Source organism: Protopterus annectens, chromosome 9.part0 (genome assembly GCF_019279795.1).
Source record: "Protopterus annectens isolate FY-2018-M chromosome 9.part0, PAN1.0, whole genome shotgun sequence".
Classification (NCBI taxonomy): Eukaryota; Metazoa; Chordata; order Ceratodontiformes; family Protopteridae; genus Protopterus; species Protopterus annectens.
This window is the reverse complement of record NC_056743.1, coordinates 1,699,007,806-1,699,023,832: the sequence shown is the minus strand read 5'-3', so window position 1 is coordinate 1,699,023,832 and position 16,027 is coordinate 1,699,007,806.

Sequence of the window (16,027 nt, the reverse complement as noted above, 5' to 3'; positions counted from 1 at the left end):
GGTGGCCAGATGCATGACATGCCCTAGCCATAGAGGTTCATTTCTATGCCCTGCACAACCCTCCTTTCCTACATTTTATTAAAAAAAATATATATATCTTCTTTCAAACTGTAGGAAACAGTTGCTACAGTTTATACCCAGCCCGAATGAAGCACTATGGCGTGCATGTTTCAGTTAACTACAAGTGTAGCAAACATTTGCTACAAGTTATACCCTATGTGCACATAGGTTGTACATAAATGTTCTGTATTCTTTTTTTTGTTGTTGTTACTTTTAAACTATAGTAAACTACTTGCTATAATGTAGTATGTGGTTTGCTACAGTTCAGACCACAAACAGAGTGCTATAGTATTCAGGTTTGACCACAAATGCGATACTGGCTTTTAAAAGCCAATATTACATTAAAGAAATTAAAGACTGGCTGAGCACACTCTCCCAATATTTTCTACCTGGCGAAATTGCCTTTCTCTTCCCACCCTAGCTTCATTACTCAGCTCCACTTTGTATTAGAGATGGGGTTAATTGTGCTAGAAAAAATTCAGGAAGAAAATATGAGACCAAATGTCAAAAAGTAATTATTGGAACTCTTTATAGCACTATTGGCTCCAATTCAGTTGCTCAAGGTAAAATTGCTCTAGCATCAGTAGCCTGCAGAAAAAATAAAGGTGGACGGCATAATGTCAAACACTTTTTTCCAATAAGAAATTATTGTGGTGTGATTTCAAATTGTGTGCCGGCAATAATTTATTGCTTTGGGGAGATTTCTCCCTTCTTTGAGTTGCTGCAACAGCAGAGTTGGCATATATAAGTTTGTAGGGTATAGGGGGTTTGGCTTTCCTGTAAAAAACAAAAAAAATGTTTTTTTTGTCAATTTGGATTTCAGGCATTTTTTTTCGTCCTTTTGGAATGTCAACGTTCAGAAAGTTGACATGTCATAGTAGAATACCCTTTGGTAATACATAACATGTCTGTTAAGAAACCAGTATCTTTATTATCCTTCTAAAAAGAGACTATAATTGTCATATGTGCATTGGATGTTAATGTCATTTTAGGATGAAGCAATACAGTTTGTAGCCTGTTTAACCAGTTAATTCCACAGCTGAATGTGCATACATTAATTAAAATATGGAACATCATAACAAGGGTAAACCATGCTGAAATAGCTCTTCCCAGAAGGATACACATGGCCTCATTTACATGAGCTTATAAGCTTTTTAAGCATCTTGAAAATCCTGCTGGATGGGAATTGATGTCGTAGAACAATTTAGACTGTGACCTGTTCTTTTTTCCCTACTGATTGTAGTCATAGCAGTGAAAAGAACTGATGCCATCTGATACATTCAGGAGTGCCGTGTAAACTCAGAGAAAGAGATGATCTCCCCTGAGCACGTTAGGATTGCTGAATCTTTCTAATACACTTCATGGTCTTATCACCCCTATATTCACATCCTGAATTACAAGGCAAGGCTATCATAATACATTTTGAACTATCTTTCAAGCAGTGTGATTTGGGTGTAAACTGAGGAATGTTTTTATACCTGACTCAGCTTGATACGTGAATATAAATTATTCAACTTGTCCTTTCTTCACTGATGTGATTGGTAATCAACATAAGTGAACAAATTAACTAACAGAAGCAGCCAGTCACTGCTTTTGTTAATAAACAAAGAAAACAAAACAGTGATAAATCATAACTGGTACAGCTAATAACAAGATGAAGTAGCAATAGCTTAATAGTATTTCTAGAAAAAGAGCCTGTGTAAAACCATATTGAGAAGATGTAATATGTAACACATTAGTGAAAGTAAATAAATTCACAGCAAGCAGCAAAGAACGAGTGCTGGGCATGTTATACATCAATGCTATGCATCTGGGTACATATTCATTATGGTTTGCTGCAAAATAAACATGTTGTGATCGTCTCTGAGTAAAAATCAGTTTCTTGTTTTTAATTTGTCTACATTTTCAGCTTTTTTTTCTGAAATCTTCTTGTCCACTGCTTGGTCTACCCACTCCTCTTTCCTCTTCTGGACTTCTCCAAGTGAGTTGGGATTGGTGTGGACCTTTAGGGCATCCTAGGTTACTGCTGGCACCTCCTTTAGTTGCTGAGGTGTGTTATGTGTGCCAGAGGGCTGAGACCATAATTGAACCCAGGTTGCCTTGGCTTTAGTTCTGGTTTTATCCCTCTATGCCGCACTGCTGGCTTTAATTATTTGATACTATATTGACCCTTATAAATATTAAAGGTGATGCTGGATTATTTAATAGAAAAAACATGCTGTTATTTAAATAGGATGGCAGCTTATTCATTATGAATCTTAAACTGGATGGACAAAATGAGCCAAATGTTTCTTCTCTGTATTAAAACTGTTTCTCTTCAACTCCCTGTGAAACTATTTGTGTTCAGAAATTATATATATATATATATATATATATATATATATATATATATATATATATATATCTATCTGTAGAGAGAGTGGAGTGAGCGTTTCCACACATTGAGGAAAAAACATTACTCACACATTAGTCCAGTGAGTATTATGTTATTGTTTGTTCTGTTGACGTGGTCTGCCAATTGAGTCAGTTGCACACTTTATCTTTATTAGGTACAGTGTGATAAGAATCAGTAATGCATACTCTTCGTGTTCTGCTTTATCTTTCCTTCTGACTTCCTGGACAAAACCTCACAGTCTGGATGTCTACGTTTTCCACTCCCAAAATGGTGTCCTTGTTGCAGTTCTAACATTTTTCTTGCTGCTGCCGCCCTACATCTGCAAAGACACTCCCACTTTTGTTCTGCATCATGAATGTCGACAGTGTTAACAACTGCTTGAGTTGTGCTGCTGAAACAAAGCCTGTCATTTCAAATCCATTCTAATGTAGCTCTAACTCAGATAGAACTGCCACATAGTATTGTTCAACAGCTGATTGTCCTAAAAGAATAGTGTGGGCACTGCAACATAGTATTGTTCAACAGCTGATTGTCCTAAAAGAATAGTGTGGGCACTGCAACATAGTATTGTTCAACAGCTGATTGTCCTAAAAGAATAGTGTGGGCACTGCAACATAGTATTGTTCAACAGCTGATTGTCCTAAAAGAATAGTGTGGGCACTGCAACATAGTATTGTTCAACAGCTGATTGTCTTAAAAGAATAGTGTGGGCACTGCAATATAGTATTGTTCAATGGTTGATTGTCCTAAAAGAATAGTGTGGGCACTGCAACATAGTATTGTTCAACGGTTGATTGTCCTAAAAGAATAGTGTGGGCACTGCAACATAGTATTGTTCAACGGTTGATTGTCCTAAAAGAATAGTGTGGGCACTGCAACATAGTATTGTTCAACAGTTGATTGTCCTAAAGGAATAGTGTGGGCATTGCAACATAGTATTGTTCAACGTTTGATTGTCCTAAAAGAATAGTGTGGGCACTGCAACATAGTATTGTTCAACAGTTGATTGTCCTAAAAGAATAGTGTGGGCATTGCAACATAGTATTGTTCAACGTTTAATTGTCCTAAAAGAATAGTGTGGGCACTGCAACATAGTATTGTTCAACAGCTGATTGTCCTAAAAGAATAGTGTGGGCACTGCAACATAGTATTGTTCAACAGCTGATTGTCCTAAAAGAATAGTGTGGGCACTGCAACATAGTATTGTTCAACAGCTGATTGTCCTAAAAGAATAGTGTGGGCACTGCAACATAGTATTGTTCAACAGTTGATTGTCCTAAAAGAATAGTGTGGGCATTGCAACATAGTATTGTTCAACGTTTGATTGTCCTAAAAGAATAGTGTGGGCACTGCAACATAGTATTCTTCAACAGCTGATTGTCCTAAAAGAATAGCGTGGGCACTGCAACATAGTATTGTTCAACAGCTGATTGTCCTAAAAGAATAGTGTGGGCACTGCAACATAGTATTGTTCAACAGCTGATTGTCCTAAAAGAATAGTGTGGGCACTGCAACATAGTATTCTTCAACAGCTGATTGTCCTAAAAGAATAGTGTGGGCACTGCAACATAGTATTGTTCAACAGCTGATTGTCCTAAAAGAATAGTGTGGGCACTGCAACATAGTATTGTTCAACAGCTGATTGTCCTAAAAGAATAGTGTGGGCACTGCAACATAGTATTGTTCAACAGCTGATTGTCCTAAAAGAATAGTGTGGGCACTGCAACATAGTATTGTTCAACAGTTGATTGTCCTAAAAGAATAGTGTGGGCATTGCAACATAGTATTGTTCAACGTTTGATTGTCCTAAAAGAATAGTGTGGGCACTGCAACATAGTATTGTTCAACAGCTGATTGTCCTAAAAGAATAGTGTGGGCACTGCAACATAGTATTGTTCAACAGCTGATTGTCCTAAAAGAATAGTGTGGGCACTGCAACATAGTATTGTTCAACAGCTGATTGTCCTAAAAGAATAGTGTGGGCACTGCAACATAGTATTGTTCAACAGCTGATTGTCCTAAAAGAATAGTGTGGGCACTGCAACATAGTATTGTTCAACAGCTGATTGTCCTAAAAGAATAGTGTGGGCACTGCAACATAGTATTGTTCAACAGCTGATTGTCCTAAAAGAATAGTGTGGGCACTGCAACATAGTATTGTTCAACAATTGATTGTCCTAAAAGAATAGTGTGGGCCAGCAATGTTATTGATCTATACATTCATCTGTCTGATACATCTGCCAGTGACTGCTATAAACACCGGACCAATCTGCAATCATAATGTAGTTAAGAAACTTTACACCAGTAGCATAATTGCTGCTTATTGATTGACAGTTTGCCAAGGAACTTGCATAGTGACTGTGAGACATTTAATTTAAACTCTTGTATAAATTAACCAGTAATAGTCCCTATTTATTTAACTTACTTGTATCTACATTTCCATTTGGCACCATTGATTCTTATGTTGTATGGGCAACATAACTAAGTTAAAGTTTAACTAAACTTTAAAAAACAAATACAGTATGTGAGAGGTGTAATTACACAATTAATTTGGAATCAGTTCTATTATGTACTAACAAAATGGACCTTAAACAGGTTGTCAGCACACACACATCACCTCTCACACAAAGTAAGATCACAACACATAAACCCACATATGCAGAGGTACTCAATAAAACCCTCCCAAAAGATCAGAGACCTTCCAAACCAACTGCACACACTGCAAAGCAAATAGAATCCACTACACATAACAACACACACACACACACACACACACACACACACACACACACACACACACACACACACACACACACACACACACAGACACACACACACCAGGGTCTCAGCAAATAAGCCTGTAAGGCAAAACACATCAAAACAAAATGTCCTGCTCATATGCAACTCCATAGTGACACACACTGATGTCTCCCTCACCGGGCTGGACAAGGAGAAGGTCACCGTCTGCTGCCTTCCAAGCATCAGTGTCCATCAAATCATGCATGCGCTCAAGTCACTCAACAACAATTACTGTTAAGACTCTGCCTTAGTACATGTTGGGGTGAATGACTTGAGACATAACTTTTTGGACTACAAGAAAAGATACATATCTGAACTCTCAGATCATGTGTCCCAGGCAAGTATGTGCCTAGAAGCAGCATTCTATCTTCACCCAAGATGATGCCACACGATAGACAAAAAATGATTTACTTCAACAATTGGTGTAGTTTTTGGTGTCAGTCCAGGGGGATCCAGTATCTGTCAGCCTGGGAAGACATGCTTGACAGACCACACTGCTTTGCTAGATCTGATCTTCACCTGTCTCCTTTAGGCTTTTGGATACTGGCAAAGGCACTTGCCTCCCTCATAGTGCATTTTTCAGACAATGTCAAAACAACAAAATTTCCGATGTAAAAAAATCCACTTGAGACAAATTCAAGGTTATGCTGCTTCATGCTAGATCCCTATACAGGAAACTGCACTCCCTGGAAGCACTCCTCACTTTGGATTATGCTGATGTCTGTGCAGTCACTAAGATGCAGTTCAAGGCCACAGAGAGAACCCCATCTGTACAAGGCTGCAATGCCTTCCACACATTCAGACCCTAAAACAAGTGTGAAAGAACCAAAGGTGGAGGTGTATCCATCTTTATTCAAGCCAAATATACCTCAAGACTGGTTAAACAGCATGCCTATATTGAGCTACTCCATGTCCAACTAACTGTATGTAAAGCACGCTACCTCATCATTGCTAGCTCCAGGTCCCCCACCATGACCCAACAGAAGCACACCACCTACCTGGACTTACTAGGGTCACTCACTATACAGCCAAATACTTTGATCATGGGAGATTTTAATTGGGTGGCATACATGAGCACAAACATGCTTGCCCTGAAGTTCCTGGACCTTGTCAATACAAATATCCTGGAACTGCTAGTCTGCACTCCCACAAGGGGCTCATATGTCCCAGACTTACTAATAGAGTACAACTCTCCCTTTTGCATGTACCTGCAGCAGCTGGAGAGACCACAAAGGTATCTCACCAAGAAAATTCAGGGCCTCCAAAACATGACCTACATGGAAAGACTGAAAGTCCTGTCACTGTATTCTGTATCCTATAGGCTCCTGACAGACTACTTTTGCCTGGCCTACAGAGCGGTCTCTGACCCTGCCCCAGTGGAAATGCTGCACATCCACAAATCAAATGGGACAAGAGTCACTCGTTCCATGGATCTCAACTTAGCCCATGACATTAACAGAACATGCTGGAGAGACAGGTAAATCTCCCAGAGTTTACCATTCCTTTCGAATAAACTCCCAATTTATATGAAGCAGAGCTACTCAATGACCCTATTCAAGTGAACATAGACAATTGGATGGAAGATCATAAATTCACCCCTTGGGTGGCACCTTTATCCCTCATGGACAGGGGCATTTGGTATTGATCATAGACTCGCTCTGCAAATAATGACCATCTAACCAAGATCAGTTAGGGAGCACAGGTATAACATGGCTAGGGTTGTAAGGGTCCTAGGGCCATTAGCTTAGTAACCTCCTATGAACCTATGAACTAAGTAATTTATCAGTTAATAGTAGGCAGTATATAACAAGGTAGGATGTAAGAAATAAAACAATACTTAGTGTGTTAATCTATGGTGCAAGGTATTAGAGATATTAATGACAATCTGTGGTACAAGGCAGTAGAGATATTAGTGACTTTTATCACTTGTTAAAGACGTGTTTATGTTTAGCATGCATATTACTCATGGGCAAATTGTTCATTCCTAAGTACTCAAGATGCAGTGTCTAGACATTTTGACATACATTCATTCTAGACGTTCATAGATTGTTACTAGGCTAACAACCCAGGGGGCCTTACTAAGTCTAGCCAAGTTTTCTTGAAAGAATAATGACATCTATGTCCAAGTAGGATTTTGAAGGACATGCATTTATAAGCTACCTCTATCCATAAGGGACATGGGTAGTAGGCCCAGTGTAAATGTCCTATTCCCCATCCACTAGTGTAGGTTGCACTTAAATTGTCTATGTCCTTCTAAGTGACGTGTAGGCTGAGCCTTACCTGTCTACTATAAATGTGGCAAGTTCTTCAGTTTTTACTAAGTTTGGTGAATGTTACTTCTGTTTTAAAAAACGGTAGTGGATGCTTTGTAGTCTCAAACCTTACCTTCCAACTTGGGGATGACTGTCTATAGCTTAGAGACATAACAGGATTTTGCTTCATCTAAACTCACAGTCTCTACTTTTTAAATCCAGTTCTAACTCAGAATACAAAATGGCGACTTACTAGAGCCTGCTATTGCATTCCTTATAGATCACAGAATTTATTTTTTTCTTTCTTTCTTGTAACCTGTTAGGCATCTTTATTTCCACATGGACTCATCAGTGTTATTCCAGTATTCCATTTGCAGTCAGAACTAAAGAACTTTATTCCTCCATGTGTGGCGTAAACTGTAGTAGCTCCTAGTTACAGTTTAAAGGAAGAATGTTTTTGTTCTTGCTTCTCAAGTTTGATCCAAAGAGGATTTTTTTGTGTATCTAAACATAAAGGGGGGAGGATGGCTTAATGGTTAAGGTGTTTGCCTTACAAACAGAAGGTACAGGGTTTGAATCTCACTTGGGATAATTGGCTAGGCTTAAAATGTCTCGCAAGGGCAGTTAGCCTAGTACTAACCTATGAACTATGAACCCTGTGAACTAAAGTTGGCAGGTTCCACTATGAAATACTGACTTCCTGAAAGTTGACATTTCAAAAGAATGAAAAAAGAACAAAAAAAAAAGTCTGAAAACCAAAAGGGCAAAAAATTCCTTATTTATTGTTTCTTTGGAGGGGGGGCAATCTCCCCTGTACCCTCCAATGTAGGGCAAACCCCCCTCACATACCTGAAATTGTATATACGAAGTCCAGAATCACATTGACTCAAAGAAGGGAGTAATTTCCCTAAAGAAGTGATTTATTGCAGGTGCACAATTAGAAATTGCACCAGCAGTGATTTCCTATGGTAAAAAGCATTTGGCATTATGCTGTTTATCTATTTTTGTGTGTGTGCAACTGATGCTTCAGCAATTTCACTTCTAGCATATGTAAGCCATCACACCAAATAGCTAGCTACACTTCTGATAAAGATGATCCCAGGGAACACCCTATTCCCACCTGTTGGCATACAGTCCACAGCTTCATCTGGTAATATAGTCTGTGTCCATATGATCATCTACTTGATATATAATTTTCCTAGTCAGTCTTTAATCTTTTCTCTCTGAGTTGTAACCTTTTGTCCACATTTCCCCCCTTTTCCTGATCTCCACTGTGCCCACTTGCCTCTGATGATGCAGTGTTCTGTCCTGTTTAATCCTGTGTTGTCATGTCAGTACTTAGGGTCCTTTTTCACTGTTCTGCTATGTAGTGTTCTGACAGATGCCTGCTGAATAAATGGTATCAGCATTATGTTCTTTGCAAGGGAACCTGAAATGGACATAATAATTTAGATGTGGAGGGTGTAGCTATTTTTTTTTGTTTTATTTTTATGTTCATCAGGAAAGCTTTGGATGATGATACTGAAAACAGAGGAGTGTAATTCATAAACTGTCCAGCGTACTTAGTGTTCTGTTTTCCTTACATGCTGTTATGACAGTAATTAACATTTTGTCTCTCATTAGAAGACATTTCTGCCTCCACATCTTCAGCTGTGCTGATTTTACCATATCTGTTCTCATGAGATTTGTCTTAATTTTATGCACTAAACATTGTGGAGCTGTGAAGTGTGTAATCCATTTATTTTTTATAGCTGCATGCGTGTGGGTCCTTCAACATGTGTATATGTGGAGATGCTCTGTTCCAGTGCGTGTACTTCAGTTTGCATCAGTGCACTAGGTTATTTCCCTGAAGATACATAATTTGCTTGCTGGAAGACTGTTCTACTTGATTAAAACTGAAGAGACTTCTTGTATTTCTAAAACAAGCTGCAGATTTTTTGAAACCTTTGCTTCTTTTCTTGGTAGAAGCTCAAAATGCATGCAAATCACCCACTGCTTGTATAAATGTTACAATATGTACCTGCATTTCTTTGGCTGTTACCGCAAGTGATTATTTAGTTTGAATTGCAAGCTTTTAGTTTTTACCATGTTTTCACAGTTTTTTGAAACAGAGAATTAATAGTGATTTCGGTTGCAGTGAGTTTAATAATGTTTCTGTTTTTAAATTATTTTTTACCCTGTGCAACAGACCATCAGCTGCAATGAGTGCCTTTACTTGATCTCAGATTCCTAGGGTCACACATTACATAAAAGGAGACTGGGGTGTCCCAGTACAGTGTCATACTTGCGGCTGTAGTGATTTCTGAATTATATAATCCACCAATATTCCTGTGCAAAAGTTCAAGGTGCAGTGATGTAAAGTCGTTATGGCTGAGAACCTCTATCAGTGCATGTCCCCAAGATTTGTAAGCATGGGATGCATACCCTGGTACAATATCCCTGTCCAAATGTTCAAGGTACAGCGATGTAAAGCTGTTATGGCTGAGAACCTCTGTCAATGCATGTCCGCAGGATTTGTAAGCATGGGATGCATACCCTGGTACAATATCCCTGTCCAAATGTTCAAGGTACAGTGATGTAAAGCCGTTGTGGCTGAGAACCTGTCAGTGCATGTCCCCAGGATTTGTAAGCATGGGATGCATACCCTGGTACAATATCCCTGTCCAAATGTTCAAGGTACAGTGATGTAAAGCTATTGTGGCTGAGAATCTCTGTCAATGCATGTCTGCAGGATTTGTAAGCATGGGATGCATACCCTGGTATAACCACAGCAGGACTGCAGTTCCTGCTTATGACCATCTTCTCCCCTTAGGAAAAAAGTTGTTAAAATGTCTCAACCTTTTCTTTCTAATAATCACTAACTCAGAGCTATAACTTTTCTTTCAATTGTCACTACTTAATCAAATACTATCCTTTTATGCTCCATTTGTCTACTTTTCAACCAAATAAGCTGTCAACAATTTGTTAAAATATACTGAATGGCATCTATCTATTATTTTTAAAACCCACACACACACACACACACACACACACGGTTACCCTTTAAGTTCTCAAAGAACCAAAACATTGACACACTTAACAGGAAGACGACAACAACGAAATATTCAAAACAGTGACCTCGCTGGATGGCGAATTTCACCTCTGGGAAACTAACCACTGACGAACTTTGCCCTTTTCTCCACTATAGTGTGATCTCCGAGTTGGAATACTTAGTTAGGGGGGAGTGAGTGGCACAGCCCCTCATGTGGGGGTGTGTGGGGGGGGGTGAAGTTCATCACTTAGGTAGGTTTTATTTGTGTAGCTAATTTTTATTTTGTCAGTGTTGGCCAAGTGGTTAGTTTCCTGGAGGTGAAATGTGCCATTCCAGCAGTTTGCTGTTTTGAATGTTTCATTGTTGTGTCTCATTGGTAACTGGTCTGCTGGTAGAGGTGGAATCACCAACTTTGACTGTACACATTTTGTCAGTGAACCAGTTCGCTACTCATTTAGTGACATATGGATTAATTCCCAGCTGGGTGTGTTTCTCAATGATGCCTGAGTGAGGTTTGTGTCAAAAGCTTGGCTAAGTCAAGATAGGTGGTATGTACTGTTTTGCCTTCATCCAGGGCTTTGGTGACATTCTCTAAGAAGTCCATTAGGTTTAATAAGCACGATCTACCCTTAATGAAGCTAATTTCATTTGGCTCAAAAGTTTGAAGGTCACCTATGTCTTTATTGATAAGGTCCATGATGATTCTCTCCATGGCCTTGCAGATAAGGCTGGTTAGGCTTATGGGTCTGTAGTTCCCAGGGTCAGTTGATGGACCCCCTTTGTGCTAGGAAATTACTGTTGCTGGTTTCCACTCTGCTGGGACAAAGCCAGTACTTAGACTGTGGTTGAAGAGAATTCCAAGTGGTTCTGCTAGGTCTTGTTTTAGACCATTTAGCATGCAGCCTGGGATTTTCTCCAGTCACATAGAGGCCGTGTTTTTGGCCATGGAGAGTGCGGACCTCCTGTTTGGAAATACTAGGAAGAGGACTGGTGACAGGTATGCTTTGGGGTATGTCTGGTGGGGACGGGGACGGGGGGGTTCTGCACCAAATCTGTCTGCTATCAGGTTGGTGATGTCCTCAGGGTCAGTGTGAGTGGTACCGTCCTCTACTAGTTCGGCACAAAGCTGGGCCTTCCCTTTTAGATTTCTGATGTAGATAAAGGATGCCTTGTGATTATCCTTAGCTAGGGATGCTAATTTAGCTTTGCAATTGACTTTAGAGGATTTTATAAGATATTTAATTTACTTGTTCAAGCTGTGAAGGGTGTCCTTCTTCTGCTGAGTCAGTTCCTTTTTCTTCTTGGACATTAGTTTCTTTCTCTTGTTGTATAACCTATTTATGCTTGATGTCCACCAGGTTGGCTTTTTTTTTTTTTTTTTGTGAGGTGAGGACCTTGTTTTGATCTGTTCAGGTACAGCCGAGTCATATACACCTCTCAACTTCTTAGAGCAAGAAATCCAGATAAACCCATAAATAAAAGTGGGACCAAGGCCCAAAAAGCAGGGACATTATTTTAATATTGCTCTTACAAACTTAGAAAGTTGATAGAATTACAGGTTTTGCGATAGCATGAATTTTCTAAAGGGTATGAAGTCTGAAACTCAAATGCCTGTCATTATCTTCTAATGTCACTTTTTAATGATGTCACTAATTTGCACGAAAAGCACAATTTTATGAAAAACGGACCAAAAAATATGAGGCAAAAATCTGGACATTCTGTGAAAATCTGTATAGTTGAGAGGTATGCTGAGGCTATACATTTGTAAAGGTGTTTATACAGCACAGTTGAGTCATTGTTGACAGTGGCAGGGAGGTTAAAACTGTTTGTGCCATCACTCAGGAGGCTATAGTTTGCTTTCGAGACATTTTTCATCCTTTTTGCTCTTGAAGGGGGTCGGGTATGATTATTACTTCCACAAAGAAGAAAAAAAGAAGGATATACCTTTTTACATGAACTCTTTCGTAGATACAGAAAAAATGGATGCAGCAGAAAGTTGTAGAAATAAGTCTGTGCTTTGTGGTGATTTTACAAATAATTAGTGTGTTGTAAGCGAACAGAGACTTAGTTAGGATGGGGTGAAGGGAGCAGCTGATCTTTGTGGTCTATTCTTTTGCATTTGCAACTATACATAAAGTAAAATAGCATAAACAAATAGCATGTGTTTGCAATGTTGCATTACACAGTTACAGAGCCATATGACTTACCAAGAGTTGTCATTGTTTGTCAACATATGAATTTTTTTAATTGAATTTTTTGAAGTCCAGAAATTGTCAAGACATTTTATCAACAGCAGAAGCTCTGGTGATGGCAGAAAGTGACATGCCTAGTGCAGAATCTGTCACATCAACATTATGCAATTTCTTTAACATGCTGTCCCATTGCAACTATGGTATTAGTATTAGCAAGGTGTGAAAAATTAACTTACGTTCTGGTAATGTGTAATCATTTATAAACACAATGCGCACATAGATAACCATGTAGTACTATACTGAAGGCAGAAATGTATAATGGTTTGTGTAGAAATTGAAAAAAATATATGGAAATGCATGTCATATACACTGACCCACATTCAGATGAAAGTAATGTTATCCAAAGTTTTGAATGGCTGTCATGTTTGAGATCCACTGTCTGGAAAAGGTCATGCCAGTCATCTGCTGTGTCCAGTCTGCAAGTACTTTGAGATGTGTTAAAATAAAGCAGACTTGCTTTAAGGCTTAAAAGTGAATCGAGAAGCTAACATACAAATGACTTCACAGTTATGGTAATTCTCCTCATAGTTTCATAGGAGGTTACTAACCTACTGGGACCAGGGCCTTTATAAGCCTAGCCATGTTATACCCTTGTTCCCTTACTGACTAAGTTGTATGGTCTATATTTGCAGTGTGAGTCTATGATCAGCGCAGGCTGCCCTTATCCAAGACGGGGGTAAATGTATGGTCTCCCATCTAGTTGACTAAGTTACGCTTAAGTAGGGTCATTTGTATGTGATTTGGAAGTTTGTTCCAGAGGAGTGGCAATCCCTGGGAAACATATCTGTCTCTCCAGCATGTTCTATTAATGTCACAGGCTAGATTAAGATCGCCAGAGGAATGTGCAGTGGAGACAAAATAACTGGATTTTAGCATAATAAATCTTTATTCTGCTGCTTTCATCCACCAAGACTTCTTCAGAAACCATTTACAATACAAAATTCAAAGACATAAATACATTTATCAACCAATCACATCTTAAAAACAATTAAATGACTGACATCAATACCATATGAAAACATTTAAAAAGATAAACCACTAGAAAATACACTATTAATAAAGTATCAAATATTTTTTCAAAGACTTATAACAAAACATTTGTTAGCTTTAAGCCTCTTTTCTCTTAAAAAGGATTTAATATAGCAATAACTGAGGGTGTTGGTGTGGTACATTGAAGATTTACCCACAGTTGGTATGGTTTAATCATGAGGGTGAAGCCCGAGTGATTAAATAAAGCCAACCATGGGTAAATCTTCAATATAGCACACCACGGAGTCAGTTATTGCTATTATACAATAACCTTATTTAAGAAAAACTACTTACTTTTCTTAAGTAATGTCTTTGTATAATGCCTCTGTGGTGCCCTTGCACATTTTCCTGGTATCCTGGGGTTTTTCTGATGTACTGCGCATGCGTATAGGACATGTATTCCCACACTTATGCAGTACATCAGTGTAAAGGAAGCAATGGAGAAAGGAAGATCACAGTTGCTTTTTTTTTTATTTATTTAAAAGAAAAAGGAAACCAGGAGACTTTTAATGTTCTGGAGAGCCCCGACAGAGAAAATAGAAGGATATTCACGTACGTTTCTTTAGTTTTTCAGAATGTATCTAATTATCCTTTTTGTTTTTCTCTGTGCCATCTCCCTCATTCATTTGAGGTCTTTGGTTTTGTAAATTTATTAAAAAAAGAAAGACAAGTAAAAATTTTATAAGATATACTAATGGAGAAAAGTCCGGGCGATTGCACCTTTTACCATTGGTGTTTTCTCTGATTTACAATGGGCACCCTGGTTGGGCTGACCAATTAGAGTGCTCCTTTTTGAATATTACTGGTCAGTCATTGTATAATATTTATCATCTCATTTAAACCAGGATATTTGTCAGCCTTAAGTTTAACTTGCCATTCGGCCTCTCTTATTTTTACTTTGTTTCCATAATTCCCTCCCCTTAAGTTCTGTGGGACTTGTTCAAGAACTGAAAATTAAAACTTTTTGTATTTATTGCAACTTATTGAATGCTTAAAGCATTCCTCTCATCTTTAACCTTTATGGCATACAAATGTTCCTGAATTTTTTTCTAGGATTCTAGTAGTCATCCCGAAATAAAAGGCATGACACCCTGAACACAAACTGATGTAAACTATGCCTTTAGATCTACAGCTAAACCTCCTCAGAACTGTAATAGTATAATAAAAATGCTCAATTAAAACATGAGGTCCTTCATAAATGAACCTACAAGCTGTGCCGGTTCCACATATATAAGTTCCTTGGTTTTTATCAGTACAAGGTAAAGGAACCTGAGTATTATCTTTTTATAGTAAGGTTTTAAAGCTATTAATCTTTTTGTAAACAAAAGAGGGTGACTACCTACTGCCTCAAATAATTCTGCATTGCCTTCTAAAATTTTCCAGTTTGTAGTAACAACATTTCTAATAGCATAAACGTCTACTGACATATCTACGGAACAAACTGCTGTATTCCCAATAAAGGATGATCTGTTGTCAGTAGGTTCTGTCTCTTGTTCTTCAATAACAACCCTAAGCAAAATAGGTTCAAATAAAGTTCTCCTTTTTAAACTAACTTCTTTAGCAACCTTTAACAAAAACTCTTTGGTGGAGCCTCTCTGTATAAATAATGAAGAAATAAAGTTGACTTCATCTTTAAATCTCTTGCCATCAATAGTCATCCTTGACACTCTAATGAGCTGTCCCTTAGGAATGTTCTTTTTCATAAAATATGGATGGCTGCTCTTACTATGTATGTGTATTACAATCAAACGTTTTATTTTGCCTGTCCTACTCAATACTAGCATCTAAAAAATGTACCTTGAGTCCTGTTTCACACGAGGAAAAACTTAAAATTCAGAGTCAGCATTAAGTTGTTCAACAAGAGCTGTACATTCATCTTAGGTACCATAACCTTTACTTTTCGGCTTTTTGTCTCATTTTGAAATTCTTTAAGTTGTATTTCCATCTTGTGAAATGAGCCTCTTTTATCATCCACCCTCGATTATAAGTGTATTCTGTGTTCTTCCACTATGACTCCTTGACTTACAAATCCCAGAGGAACCAACTTGCTGAGGTCAACTGCTCAGGAAACCCATCCAATAAAAACAATGAAATCTAAGCCTTTTTTGTAGGGGGCAAACCTCCCTGCACCACCCTTGCTCCCACTCTGAAAAATACATACATTAACTCCATGTTGTCACAAACAGAAAGAATGGAGAAGTCTCACAAC